We start from the raw sequence: 15,794 nt of genomic DNA on the forward strand, positions 1-15,794 counted from the left end.
GGCTACAAATACTTTCTTCCTAGAATATGCATGTGGCCCAAGATATCACCACTTGTCTCCCTGATTTCTTTGGCACTCATGATTTTCTTCTCATCATGTGTGACTCCACAAAGAGATGGCTAAAGTGATCTTTGAGGGGATCTATTCTCTCCCTAGCCACCCTTTTCACTTCGTATAGCTACAGAACCTCTGGGAATTTTCTTTAACCTTACCTGCCAGATCCATCTCATACCTCTTTCTGTCCTCTTGATTTCCCTGTTAAGTGAACTCTTACACTTTTTATAGTCATCAAGGGATTCACTTGTCCCCAACTGCCTAAACTCAATGTATCTATCTTCTTTTTCCTGGCTGGCACCTCAATATCCCTCATCAGCCAGGGATCCCTAAACTTGTCAGCTTTTTGCAGGAAAAAATAAGTACCATTGTAGATTTTAATGTAGACTTAAATTCAATTTCTATCTGCCCATTGTCGCGTGTGGGATTGAAGGAACTAAATCCCAATCTCTTGGTCAGAACATATTTCATGTTGAGCTGAATGTAGAGCCGATGGAATCATAAAATGGCTACAGCACAGCCAGCCACTTAACCCATCATGGCCATGCTGACTCACTCCAAGAGCAACTCAGCTAGTAAAACATTCCTTGTAGCCCTGATTTTTTTTTTTCTCTTTAGCACCTCATCCAAATTCCCTTTCAAAAACCTGATTGCAATTGCCTCCAGCAGATTTTCAGGCAGTGTATTTTAAATCCCAAAAGTCGATATTCCTCATGTCATTTCTGGCCTTTTTGCCAATCACCCCAAATTGCTGGCCTCTGATTCTTGACAATTCTGCCAATGAGAACAATTTATCTACCTACAAAACCAAAATACTACAGAGGAAGCCTTTAGGGGGAAATGGTGGTGCAGTGCTAATGTCACTGGCCTAGTAGTCCAGAAGGATCAGGCTAATGGTCTGTGGACATGGGTTCAAAACCCCACTACTGCAATTGATTGAATGCAAATTCAACTGGAATTCAGTTTAAATCTGGAATGGATAACTCATCTTAGTGATGTTGGATATGAAATTATCAATGGTCATTAAAAATATATCTGCCATCTTTATCTAGTCTGACCACAGTAATGTGGTCGACTCTTAACTGCCCTCTCAAATGGCTTATTAAACCATTGACTTCAAGGACGATCAGGGACGGGCAACAAATGCTGACCTTGTCAGCAATGCCCGCATCCCATGAAAGATTAAATCCTCAGAAATAAAAACAAAACATGCTGGGGAAGAGAATCAGGTCAGACAGCATCTGTACAGAGAAACAGAGTTCACGTTGCAGGTCATTGATAACTTTTAATCAGAGTGGAGAAAAAATGAAAATAAAATGGGTTTTAAACAAGTGAAAAGGGGATGGAAAGAGTCTAGAAGGCTGTAGAGTGGTGAGTTAAGAGCTAAGATGCTGTTCCTCAAGCTTATGTTGACCTTCTTTGGAATATTGCAGCAGGCCACAGTTGAGCAAGGCAGAGAACTGACATAACAAGCGAATGGTATCAGGAAGCAGAATAAGTGATCTGTGGTTATATTGTTGGATATTAGAAATAAGGTATAGATTTACCTGAGTTTAATTTAGTGTTCCTGTGGAAGAAGATTAAAACCCTAGTTAGATGCATGTTAAACAATAATATTTGCATGTATGGGGGCTTTTGGTTTCAGTTCAAACTGTGCCTGCATTTTACTTGAGAGGTTTATGACATGAAAGGGTATACAAGAGCAGTGGAGAAAGAAGCTGTTGCTTAGCAACTAGGGCATCTTTAGGATTGAAAGACTTTTTCAGCTTCGTTTCAGCTGAATTCATAGCGGTTGGAGCCTAGCGGTGAGTGAAGGTTGCTCATACAGTCCTGCTAGAAGCAGGAAAGCCAAATAGTGGAGTAATGGGCAAGAAGGCTAGCTGCAGAAACAAGGTAATGAAAAAACAGGTTTCCAAGAGAATTAAATAAAATGAAACTAGGAACTGGAATTTGAACAGGATACTGTTTGCATAAGTTACATAACTGAGAACAGCAGAGCCGATGAGGTTGGCTCGAGAAAAGCCAGATACCTGACACTATGTCAAGGTTTTGGTGTCCTACTTTCTAGTCTCTGAAACAGTAGTATTCTTTTGAGGAATAAGTACCTGAGATTGTGGAAGCTGCACGTAGCAATTAAAGTTTTACTACATCAATCCTGCTACTCTTTCGCTTGACTTAACTGAAGGTTCATTGGTCTACTTCTGGTTTTATGTGCTCTAGCAGCCTGCGATATTGTGAACTTGTTCTGTCCAGGGCTTTTTTTTGTTTCAAGGTGGGCAAAGTCCCATATGAGCTGATCTACCAGCTTTTTTATCCAGTTTACTTCACTCTTACTGGCTTCATTTTTCAATCTCATTAAGAAATTGTCAACAGACTGACTGGATTCCCTGCCTCAGGCTTTGAAAATCAAATTGCTGGATCCAATGGCTTGACTTTGGCTGGAGATTTGTGCTGAGTTTCTCAAATATTGTCTCAAGTGCTTCCTCTCGTTCTCACTGGCCTCCCAGCTAGAAACAAATCTAAATCTTTCCTTCCTGCTCACAAATGGATGTAGTTGATCATTTCCTCCTCAGTAGTTCCCTTCAGAGAACTTGTACTTTTATTTAAATTTCTCAAATACTTCCACAACATCATCAGCCTCCCAATTCATCCTGAGCTGCAGCAGTATTTATTTTGTTTTTGTGAAATTCAGTCTAATGTGTCTCTCGTTGCTATCAAATAGAGTTGATTTTTCTCAATCAAATTCAACAGTTCCCAGAAATTCAGAACAATCTCAATTTTTATAACTGAAATAATCCTGGGTTTTTGACAATAGTGAAAAATGAGTCTGGGTCCGGCCAAGCTCAAAGGCCCAGGAGTTTAACAGCACTATCGCCTAAAAAGAGATAGGAACATAAGCTAGATGGACTGAATGGCTTATTCCTGCTCTGTCATGCAAACAGATAACTTCCTTTTAAACCATTTTGTCCCAACATCCCCCATTTCCTAATGTCATCAATATGTAGAAATCTATTGATTTCTGTCTTGAACATTGCTCAATGATTGAGCTTCCACAGCAGTAGAGAATTTCAAAGATTCACCTGCCTCTGAATGAAGCAATTCTTCCTCATTTCAGTCTCTTATTCTGAAATTTTGTCCCTTAATTCTTGGCTAATGGGAACACCACCACCTGGAAGTTCCCCTCCAAGCCACTCAGCATGCTGACTTGGAAACATATAGCCTTTGCTTCCCTGTCAGTGAGCCAAGGTAATCCTGGAACTCCCTCCCTAACAATGGGTACACCTACAAACTCACAGACAGCAGTGGTTCAAGCAGACAGCTCACTATTACCTTCTCAAGGACAATTAGGGATGGGCAATAAACGCTGGCCGAGACAGTGACACCCACATACTTTGAAAGAATAAAAACGGACAAGAAATATTGCCATGTTTACCATCTTTCAAAGGCCCAGCATTTGTTTAAGCAAAGCTTTAATTTCTTTAAATCTCTTAACTTTTTTAGTTTGAATCAAAGGTCACAGATTGAAAATTTAACTCTTTCTCGCTCCACAGATGCTACATGACCTATTCTCAGTTATTTCCAACTATTTTTATACAAACAAGACATTCCTGATCAATGATAAAATACCACAGATGCTGCCTGTAAGATGTACATCTGACATTCTCCATCTGGATCTGCATCATATATTTTTCAATATTAAGAGGTAGGACATAAACATATGATCTGGCATATCTAGATTCCTTTGAATGTGTAGGTCTTCGAGGATAGTTATAACTGTTTGAAATGACTAATGCCAACAAGTATTTAATTCTTCTGACACAGGTAGCTCAAATTGCTGAACTAAATGAAATGTGTTTATCTTTGAAATTTAAATTATATAAGATTTACAGCAGATCTGTCAGCAGATTTTCTTTCTTCTCATCAGATTCAGAATCTTTGTTTCTTTCATCCTTTTTGGTTTTTCATGTCACAGTCATCATCAATTGCACATAGACAAAAGTTTCTGCAAGGCTCAGGACTTCTGAATAATGAGGTTATGTAAATCTGACTTTACACATGTACTTAATACATAAGTAACATGTACACACGTTACTTATGTAGAAAGTGGTTAAGCTGGAACAAAGAAAAATACAACATTGACACAGAGTGAGGGTCATCATTCATGTCCCAGAAGTTAACTAAAGGAAGTCAACTCAACCATTCAGCTCATAAGTACATTTTTGTTTAATTAATTTACAATTTTTTGGCATCACTAACTAGGCCAGTATTTATTGCAATCCCTAGTTGCTCTTGGAAAGGTGGTGGTGAGTTGCTTTATTGAACTGCTAACATGTAGGTACGCTCATAGTGCTATTAGGGAGCGGGGTCCAGGATTTTAGCCTAGCGATAGTAAAGCAACAGCAATATATTTCCAAGTCAGGATGGTGAGTGACTTGGAGGGGAAGAACCTGTTTCCAGATATCTGCTCCTCTGGTCCTTCTAGATGATTGTGGTCATGGGTTTGGGAAGTGCTGCCAAAGGAGCCTTGGTGAATTCCTGCAATGCATCTTGTAGATTGAACACACTGCTGCTGCTACACATCAGTGGTGGGGGGAGTGATTGTTTGTGGAAGGGGTACCAATCAAACAGGCTTCTTTATCCTGGATGGTGTTGAACTTCTTGGAAGTCATTGGAACTTCACTCATCCAGACAAGAGGAGAGTACTCCATCATACTTCTGGCTTGTGCCTTGTAGATGGTGGATAGGCCTTGGGGAGCCAGGAGATAATTTACTTGTTGCAGGACTTTTGACCTGCTCTTGCAGTCTTATTATTTATATGGCAAATCCAGTTCAGTTTCTGGTAAATGGTAACCCCCAGGATGTTGATTGTTTTATTCATTCGTGGGACATAGACATCGCTGGCTGGCCAGCCAGCATTTACTGACCAATCCTAGTTGCCCTTGAGATACTAGTGGTGAGCTGCCTTCTTGAAACATTGATACAACCAAGTGACTTGCTAGGTCATTTCAGAGGGCAGTTGAGAGTCAACTACGTTGCTCTGACTCTGGAGTCACATGTAGGCCAGGCCAGGTAAGCACAGCAGATTTCCTTTCCTAAAGGGCATTAGTGAACCAGATGGGTTTTTCATGGTCATTAGTAGATTCTTAATTTCAGGTTTCATTTTTTTATTTGCCACGGCTGGATTCAAATCCAATCCCCAGAACACCCGCTGAGTTTCTGGATTAGTTGTCTAGCGATAATACCATTAGGCCATCGCCTCCCCCTAAAAAAAAAACAAAATTCCAACTACGCTTGGCAGCAATAAGAGATAGTGAGAGAATCAGCGATAGTAATGCCATTGAATGTCAAGAGGTGATAGTGAGATTCTCTCTTGTTGGAGATGGTCATTGTCTGGCACTTGTGTGGCAAAAATGTTACTTGCCACTCGTCAGCCCAAGCCTGGATACTGTCCAGGTCATGCTGCATTTGGGTACGGAATGTTTCAATATGTGGGGAGTCACAAATGATGAACATTGTGCAATCAACAAACATCATTATTTATTATTATGGAAGGAAGATCTTTGATGGAGCAGCTGAAGATGGTTGGGCCTATGACACTTCTGAAGAACTCTTTGACAGTGATGCCCTGGAACTGAGATGACTGACAACCATCTTCCTTTGTGTCAGAGTTTTCCATGATTCCCTGAATCCAGTTTTGCTCCTTGACACTGCACTCTGTCAAATGCTATCTTCATATCAGGGGCAACCATTCCCACATCACCTCTGGAATTCAGCTCTTTTGTCCATATTTGAACCAAACATGTACTAAGGTCAAAAGCAGACTGACCCTGCAAAATACATATTGAGTATCTGTGAGCAGGTTATTGCTCAAGCATCACTTAATTGAGCTGTTGATGACCCCCTCCTATCAGTTTACTGACGAACGACAGTAGACTGATGGAGTGATATATGACTGGGTTGAATTTGTTCTGTTTTATCTGTACAGGACAAGCTGGGCAATTTTCTACATCGTTGGGTAGATGCCAATGTTATAGCTGTACTGGAACAGTTTGACCAGTATTGTCAGAGCTCAGTTTTTGCAGTATCCGGTGCCTTCAGCCGTTTCTTGCTACCATGTAGAGTGAATCGAATTAGCTGAAAACTGTCATCTGTGCTGCTGGAGGCCTCCAGAGGATACCATCCACTCGGTACCTTTCGCTGAAGATGACTGCGAATAGTTCATCTTTATCTGATGTGTTGGACTCCCCCATTATTTGTGGAGCCTCTTCCTCCCAGTAAGTTGTTTAACTGTCCACCACCATTCATGACTGAACATAACAGGATGGCATAGCTGAGATCCAATCCATTGATTGTGGAATTGCTTAGATTTGTGTATTACTTGCGCTTATGCTGTTTGGCACGCATGTAAGCCTATGTTGTAGCATCATCAGGTTGACACCTCATTTTCAGGTATGCCTGCTGTTGCTCCTGGAATGCCCTTCTGTACTCTTCTTTGAACCAGGGTTGATCCCCTGGCTTAGTAGCAATAATAGAATGGGGAATATGCCAGGTCATGAGATCATATGTTGTGGTTGGGTACAATTCTGCTGCTGTTGATGACCCACAGTGCCCCATTGATTCCCAGTTTTTGGCTGCTAGATCGGCTCAAAATCAATCCCATTTAGCATGGAGGGAGTGCCACACAACACTATAGAGGTGAATGTGAAAACAGGACGTCTCCACAACGACGGTACAGATATTACTCCTATCATTACCGTCATGGGCAGATGCATCTGCAGCAGGCAGGATGAGGTTACTTATGATTTTCCCCTCTTATTGGTTCCCTCATCACCTGTCACAAGTGGGGAGGCGGTGGGCTAGTAATCTAGAAACCAAGGGTCATACTCTAGGGACCCAGGTTCAAATTGCGACAAAATAGATAGCAAAATTTAAATTCAATAAAGCATCTGGAATTAAAAGTCTAAGTATGACCATGTAACCATTGTTGATTGTTGTAAAAACCCATCTCATTCACTAATGATTTTTAGAGAAAGAAATCTGCCATATTAAGCTGGTGTGTGATGTGGCCTTCACATGACTCCAGACCTTAAGCAATGCAGTTGACTCTAAACTATCCTCTGAACTCGTCTAGCAAATCACTCATTTCAAGGGCGATTTGGGATGAGCAATAAATGTTGGTCCAGCCGATGACATCCAAATCCCATAAATTAATTTTTTTTAAAAACCTAGTCTAACAGCTTTAGACCCTGCCAACTTGGTCTGTGGTGGTACTATCAAGCAACTCTTGGTGTTGGTCCCTCACCCAAGTACATTCTGGATCCTTGCCTCCCTTAGTGCCTCCTCCAAATGGTGCTCAATATAGAGCAGTAATGAATCAGCAGGACATTTCCTTGCCCATGTTTGCCTAAAGTTTACAGATGGTTAAAATAGTGCAGTTAAACACAAAACCTTAAAATTGACATCAACCAATGAACTGAAAGCAGAAACAAATTCATTATTTAAGCACAGATAATCCAATCTAATGCAATTTAAATCTTCTCAGATGGTAAAATGTATTATTAATGTATAATTTTAATGACGGCAGTTCATGCAGTTTATTTACACACAATAAATTCAGGAGGTGAAAAAAAAACATTTTTTCCTCTTTCCTCCCTCCCCTCCCTAATCAATACAGCAGCCACATTAAGCAGGTCAGGAACTTTACCAAACAATTGAATTCCAAGTGCATATAAATAAATATTTTTGAATCTGTACAAAAATTTAGGATTTTATTCCAGAAAAAAGTGAGTATGCTTAATGTTCACTAAACAGCTGATTTATCATGTATAATTTATTAAGGGTGCACAGTGGTTAGCACTGCTACCTCACAGTGCCAGGGACCTGGGTTCAATTCCGGCCTTGGGTGACAGTCTGTGTGGAGTTTGCATGTTCTTCTCATGTCTGCGTGGGTTTCCTCCCATAATCCAAAGATGGGCAGTTTAGGTGGACTGGCCTAGCTAAATTGTCAGAGGGGGATTAACAGGGTAAATATATGGGGACATGGTCTGGATGGGTTTGTTGTCGGTGCAGACTCAGTGGGCCAAACAGCCTCCTTCTGCTCTGTTGGGATTTTATGATTCTATGATCTGGTTCCATCAGAATTTATTACACTGCTGCACTCTAAATGAATTAGTTATGCCTTCAAGTGAACCCAAGACATTTTTTAAATTCAAGTTCAATTTTACAGTTATGAATGAAAAGCAAAAAAACTCAAACAAATATACTATAAACTGTAAATATATTATAAACTGGCTTTTCCCTTGAAATTTGCATGAAAATATAAAACTAGTGAAAAAAGAAGTTGCCAAAGTTGTTCATCTTCCGCACATCAGGATAGCATTCACCAGGATAATTCACAAGGATATCAAATATAAAGCAATGCTCAAGTTCTGTCCTACAAAACATAAGATGTTGCAATAACACAACAGGTCAGTCAGTAACTGAAAGGATGGTTAATATTTCACATATTCCATATGTGGTGCATCCCCATCCCGAGCTGAATTACAGATCTCAAAAGATGGCAACAAATTTCGCACTCGAGTGTCCCGCATTTGGGGACATCACAGGCGTCAGCAAACCCAAAACGCAATGGGCTAGCCTCGTCCTGGGTGAATCACCTGCTTGATCTGGTTTCACCCCTGCCAGACAATAAGTGGAACGTGGTCCTGTGCTAGAAAAGTATGAATTGGATATTTTGTTTGTAGCCTGAAATTCTCTATTCCAATTCCCAGTTGTAATTTTATTAAAAACTATCAATTGCTATTTTTCTGCTACTCCAAAAGTAGCACTCGTTCTAATCTCTTATAAATTCTATGGGCATTTAGAACATAAGAAATAGGAGCAGGAGTAGGCCATCTAGCCCCTCGAGCCTGCCCCGCCATTCAATAAGGTCATGGCTAATCTGAAGTGGATCAGTTCCACTTTCCCGCTCTCTCCCCATAACCCTTAATTCCCTTGTCTATCAGAAATCTACCTACCTGTGACTTAGATATATTCAACAAGGTAGCCTCCACCACTTCAGTGGGCAGAGAATTCCAGAGACTCACCCCCCCCCCTTATTTTGAGGCTGTGCCTTCTAGTTCTGTTTTCCTTTCTAAGTGAAAAGAATCTCTCTACTTCTACCCTATCTAGCCCCTTCATTATCTTGTAAGTCTCTATAAGATTCCCCCTCAGCCTTCTAAACTCCAACGAGTACAGACCCCAGTCTATTTAATCTCTCCTCATAAACTAACCCCCTCATCTCCGGTATCAGCCTGGTGAACCTTCTCTGTACTCCCTCCAAGGCCAATATATCCTTTCGCAAATAAGGGGACCAAAACTGCACACAGCTGCGGCCTCACCAGTGCCTTGTACAGTTGCAGCAAGACCTCCCTGCTTTTATATTCTATCCCCCTCGCCATAAAGGCCAACATTCCATTTGCCTTCTTGATCACCTGCTGCACCTTCAGACTGAGTTTTTGTGATTCGTGCACAAGGAGCCCCAGGTCCCCCTGCACAGTAGCACGCTGCAGCTTTTCGCCCATTAAATAAATAATAATCCCTCCTACTATTATTTCTACCAAAGTAGATAACCTCACATTTGCTAACGTTATACTCCATCTGCCAGGTCCTTGCCCACTCACTCAGCCTATCCAGATCTCTCTGCAGTCTTTCTGCGCCCTCCATGCAATTCGCTTTTCCACTCATCTTTGTGTCATCAGCAAATTTTGTTACCCTACACTCAGCCCTCTCCTCCAAATCGTCTATGTAAACGGTAAACAGTTGAGGCCCCAGCACCGATCCCTGCGGCACTCCACTAGTCACCAACTGCCAACCAGAAAAGCATCCATTGATTCCAACTCTCTGCTTCCTGTTAGATAACCAATCCTCAATCCACACTAATACCTTACCCCCGACTCCGTGTACCCTAACCTTCTGCAGCACCTTATCAAACGCCTTCTGGAAATCTAAAAACACCACATCCACCGGTTCCCCTCTGTCTACCGCACTAGTCACATCTTCAAATTTTTATTTCTGTTTCTCCTAAACAAAGTTTTCCCAATTTCCTTTATTTTCTCTGATTCTCCTTGATTAATCATCTCCCCATAAAGCTCGACATCATGACTGAAATCAAATTTTATGCTTCTATATTCTGTTCTTGGGCCTCCAAAAAAAATCACAACATCCCAGCTTGTCCCAGGCAGCAATGAGGGGAACCTCCCTTCTTGCATAGAGTTATTGAATGTATTTTTTAAGTATTACCAACTTACACTGCCTCTTCAATCTCTCTTATTCCCAGTACATGCATCCTCTGCAATGATGACCAGATGCCGAGATGTGATCCCTTCTATCTGTCTAACTACATAGCTCTAATGCCCTTGATTCCATAAATTTTAGTGTTATGAAACATCTAGTAACTGCCAAATTATTTATTGCTTTGAAAACTTAACCACATCCAGGAGTTTTCAGCATGGTCATCTTTCTGATGATCCCGTTACCTCCAAGGTATATCACATGAACTCAAGCTCTGTAATCCGATAATGCGTTGGATAACTTGAGTCTTTGATAGGATCTGGCACTTCGAAACAAATCATAAAATCAGAAATATTCATGGCTTTCCAGCTCCCTCTTCATTACTTTTTGTTGCAGTTAGCGGCGCACTGTCCGACTCATTTTCTATTCAGTGATTTCCCTGTGATCTCTTTCAACCGTTTCCATTAATGGCTTCCTTAAATTAGTTTGCTGGATCCACTCTATACTTGTAAACTGCCTTCACATTACATGCACTCACATACAATCACTAACTTTTCATCTCATCGCAGTGGCTTCAGTTCTAGTTTAATCTCTTTCACTTCCCGAGATGGAAAATGAAAATCCTGTGCTTTCAATTCTTTCATGTCATTCAGAAATTGAACTGCAGATTAGATAACTCTTATCAAAATTATATTAATCCTTGCTCAACCATCAGTAGAGTCTCTGCCTCCCCAGGTCACAAATAAAACTCATTCTCCAACATTGCATAGTTGTCTCTAAAGAACGTCTCTTATTCTTGCAATTATATAGCGCTCCTTTGTGCACTCTGGACCAGCGTCAGTGGCCGCGACTGCAGGGGGGAGACAAAATCTGAGATCTAGGAGCAGGAATTATCCATTTGATTTTCAGGACTTCTAAGTGAGTATTCATGCACGGCAATGCCTATTCTTCCTCTGAACTTACCTTGTGTTGTCCTTCTGAGCTAGAAATCGTAATATTACATTGTTTTCCTCATTTGGTTGAACTCAAACCTCATCACAGACTGTTTATAGGAGCTTAAAATTGTAGAGTACTTCCCAATCTTTCGAACACAAACTTGCCATTGACTCCTAATTCATCCCGATTTATCTTTCACGATATTTTGCAGCCTGAGCCTTAAACTGTGAATTTAGGATTTTAAAGACAATTGTCAAAATACTTCTCTTTTAAAAGATGAAGGATCAAACCCATCAATACAACTGAAAGATGGGTGACCAGGGCAAATCAGATGAAAAAAGTTAAATGATCGCATTGAGACTTGAGGTAATTTACTTTCTTTGTTCTCATGATATGCACACCATCAGCCTCTTCATTCAAAGTTCAAAATACTTCAATTTTGTTCCCACCATGGGTCACTTAGGGCTTAAGTTAAATTTTTAATGTCACCTGCAGTGACTAACAATGCAGCAAAAGTAACAGAAAAAAAACAAAAACTACTCCCAACACAGTACACATGCACTTGATGCCATAAGTGCAATTTTATATTTTTATGGGAACACAGTCTCTCAAATGGATAATGACTGTTGCAACTAATTTACATTAGAAACCAAGTGAGGCATAAAAATCTGTTTTAATGCATAAAGCTACATTGCTTTAATTCACTTTACCCATCGATGAGTCCCATGACAGAGACTTAAAAGATGTGCACTGTGAACTGAGATTCCTGAATAAGGCTTGGTGTAAGTTTTAAATTTACAAAGTGGTTGAAGTTAACATCTCTGTTCAGCAAGCTACATGAACAAGCCCTAATAAAGGCCAAATTGTGCTGCTAGCAATGAAGTGACAATAAGAGAATTTCCCCATTATCTGTTATGTTCCTGTAACTGTGATGAAAAGGCTTCATACCAAAATAGCAAAACTCGCACAGAACAAAGTGTAATCTGCAAGTGAGAAGTGTGTGACTAACTACAGAAAACATCATCTACAAGCCTACTGTGAATTTATGGAATCCACAGATAAAAATCTGGACGGGGGTGATTAGATTTGATAAGTACTGACATAAAAGCAACAGTATGACTTAAGGAAAAGTAAAAGCAAACTACAAAATGGGTGGCGTGGTGGCACAGTGGTTAGTACTGCTGCCTCACAGCGCTTGAGAACCAGGTTCAATTCCAGCCTCGGGTGACTGACTGTATGTACCCCAGTGTCTGCGTGGGTTTACTCTGGGTGCTCCAGTTTCGTCCCAGAGTCCAAAGATAAGTAGATTAGGTGGATTAGTGGGGTAAGACCCTGGGTAAGATGCTCTGTCGGAGAGTTGGCATAGACTTGATGGGCCAAATGGCCTCCTTTTGCACTGTAGGGATTCTATGAAAGTACAGTAAAACCTGGACTTTAAGTGCTAGAAACACGGACTGGTCTGTCATCATCTGTAAACTGAATCGTGAATTTTTAAAATTTAAATGCAGAATCTGTAGAATTTCTTCTGCCTCTTTTTTTTCATTTCTGAAGAATGGCCCAGCTGTCAATTTTCAATTCTTTCTGTCCTCGCTATAAATGTCAACTGATCGGCTATGTATTTCCAACTCTTTTTATTTTTATTTCACTGTGACTCAAGGATCAAGTGAGTAATTTCTAAGCACAGTAAAGAAAGACAAGTCTTTGGGAAGCATGATAAGTAGCAGACATTGTTCACAGCATGTGGCATGCAAGTTCATTGTGTAATTACTGTTATGGAAAGCAACATGCAGCACAATGCCAATTGAGAACAGGGCAGACAAAGTTGATCAATTTATGTACTTTCTACATACACCTACACAGGTATTGTCTCAGGGATAAATGTTGGCCAAGTCATGGGGTAATATGAATTGGGGTGCTTTACATCCACCTGAAGGCAGATTTAATGTTTCATCCAAAAGATGACACCCTTTGCAAAAAATCCTATTATCTGTTGACTAGATTTTTTTAAATCGGGTTTTGAGGTGGGGGGCAGCAGTGGGAATCAAGTGGCTCTCATCTTTTCTCCTTCTTTGTTCGATTCAAACAGGGTTTATAATTTAAAATGATATACTTGCCAAATTTGAAGGTGTTTAACTGTTTGTGTTGCAATCATTAAAAAAAATCAGTTTTATTGTACTTATACTGGTCTGAGTAAAATAACAAAACATGCATCAGCTGTCACATGCTTGTCACAGCATCAGAGGGCACACACATACGCACAAATACAAATTAGAGTGAGGAAGGGCAGGTTGATCAAATTAGAGTCCATAAGTAAAAGGAATAAAGGTCGTTGGCTCAATGACTGGTGGTCAGATGCTCCTTTGGCGATCCTGATGTTTCAATTTAATGGTGCAGCCAGTTAATTTGTTTGTTCCTCTGGAGACAGTGCGTTGAGCAGGTTTTGTTTTTAAAAAATCTTTGTTTGCAGTAGGTATGGCTCTAATTGGTCTCAATCAGCAAATAGTTCAAAGCTTTCTCAGAACAGAGAACAGTAAGGCTCAACAGCATCACCTGCATCCTCTGTTTATCAGCATCTCAGCCTAAGCTCATTGCAAAGTGGGTTTTGTAACACAGAAAATAGTCTTGCTGGTTATGTAGCCTGCTCTGTCCGTTGTCAGATGGGAGAGGCCAAATGTGGCTGTTGTTCATGTATATTGAAAGGTAGCCTGATTAGCTCATGTCTATAAACATAAGAACATAAGAACAAAAGAAATAGGAGCAGGAGTAGGCCATCTAGCCCTTCGAGCCTGCCCCGCCATTCAATAAGATCATGGCTGATCTGTCGTGGCTCAGTTCCACATTCCCGCCCTCTCCCCATAACCCTTAATCCCCTCTCTTATCAAAAACCCATCAACCCGTGTCTTAAAAATATTTAGCGAGGCAGCCTCCACCACTTCAACGGGCAGAGAATTCCAGAGATTCACCACCCTTTGAGTGAAGAAGTTCCTCCTCAACTCCGTTCTAAACTGCCCCCCCTTTATCTTGAGGCTGTGCCCCTGAGTCCTACTGTCTTTTTTGAGCGGGAAGAGTCTCTCCACCTCTATCCTATCCATCCCATTCATCATCTTATACGTCTCAATGAGATCTCCCCTCATTCTTCTAAACTCCAACGAGTACAAGCCTAGTTTATTCAGCCTCTCCTCATAGCTCAACCCCCTCAACTCCGGTATCAGCCTAGTAAACCTCCTCTGCACTCCCTCCAAGGCCAAAATATCTTTGCGCAGGTGCGGCGCCCAAAACTGCACACAGTACTCCAGCTGCGGCCTCACCAATGCCCTATACAGCTGCAGCAAGACCTCCCTACTTTTATATTCAATCCCCCTCACTATGAAGGCCAGCATCCCATTTGCCTTCCTGACCACCTGCAAGCTGGGTTTTTGCGACTCATGCACAAGGACCCCGAGGTCCCTCTGCACCGTCGCCTGCTACAGTTTTTCGCCACGTAAGTAATAGTCCTTCCTACCATTATTCCTACCAAAGTGGACCACCTCACACTTACATAAGAACATAAGAAATAGGAGCAGGAGTAGGCCATCTAGCCCTTCGAGCCTGCCCCGCCATTCAATAAGATCATGGCTGATCTGTCGTGGCTCATGTCCACTTTCCCGCCCTCTCCCCATAACCCTTAATCCCCTCTCTTATCAAGAACCCATCAACCCACTTCTTAAAAATATTTAGCGAGGCAGCCTCCACCACTTCAACGGGTAGAGAATTCCAGAGATTCACCACCCTTTGAGTGAAGAAGTTCCTCCTCAACTCCGTTCTAAACCGCCTCCCCTTTATCTTGAGGCTGTGCCCCCTAGTCCTACTGTCTTTTTTGAGCGGGAAGAGTCTCTCCACCTCTATCCTATCCATCCCATTCATCATCTTATACGTCTCAATGAGATCTCCCCTCATTCTTCTAAACTCTAACAAGTACAAGCCTAGTTTATTGCCAACATTAAATTCCATTTGCCATTTCCTGGCCCATTCGCCCAGCCTATCTAGATCCTTCTGCAGACTCTCCACACCCTCCGCACAATTTGCCGTTCCCCCAATCTTGGTGTCATCAGCAAATTTCGACACCCTACACTCGGTTCCCTCCTCCAGATCATCTATATAAATGGTAAAAAGCTGAGGCCCCAGCACCGACCCCTGGGGCACTCCACTAGTCACCATCCGCCAATCCGAATAGCACCCGTTGACCCCCACTCTCTGCCTCCTATTTGACAACCAATCCTCTATCCACGCTAACACCCTACCCCCAACTCCATGTCCCCCGACCTTCTGCAATAACCTCTTGTGAGGTACTTTGTCAAACGCCTTCTGAAAATCCAGAAAGACCACATCCACCGGCTCTCCTCTATCCACCGCCCTAGACACATCCTCATAGAACTCCAGTAAATTTGTCAGACACGACTTCCCTTTAATGAAACCATGCTGCGTCCGCTCTATCAAGCAATTGCCTTCAAGATGCCTCGCAATTTCCTCCTTAATGACGGATTCTAACATTT

The 15,794-nt window shown here is 41.5% G+C and overlaps 1 protein-coding gene and 1 pseudogene across 8 annotated transcripts in view; both read right to left on the reverse strand.

The window, feature by feature from the left end:
• The window catches only part of tbc1d5 (TBC1 domain family, member 5), a 478,503-nt gene that overhangs the window by 377,269 nt on the left and 85,440 nt on the right, over positions 1-15,794 (reverse strand). The gene's annotated exons all lie outside the window — the stretch shown is intronic.
• Positions 8,599-8,747, reverse strand: LOC145362154 (U1 spliceosomal RNA; annotated as a pseudogene).

This window comes from Carcharhinus amblyrhynchos, chromosome 2 (genome assembly GCF_965287045.1).
Source record: "Carcharhinus amblyrhynchos chromosome 2, sCarAmb.v2.hapA, whole genome shotgun sequence".
In the NCBI taxonomy this organism is placed as follows: domain Eukaryota; kingdom Metazoa; phylum Chordata; class Chondrichthyes; order Carcharhiniformes; family Carcharhinidae; genus Carcharhinus; species Carcharhinus amblyrhynchos.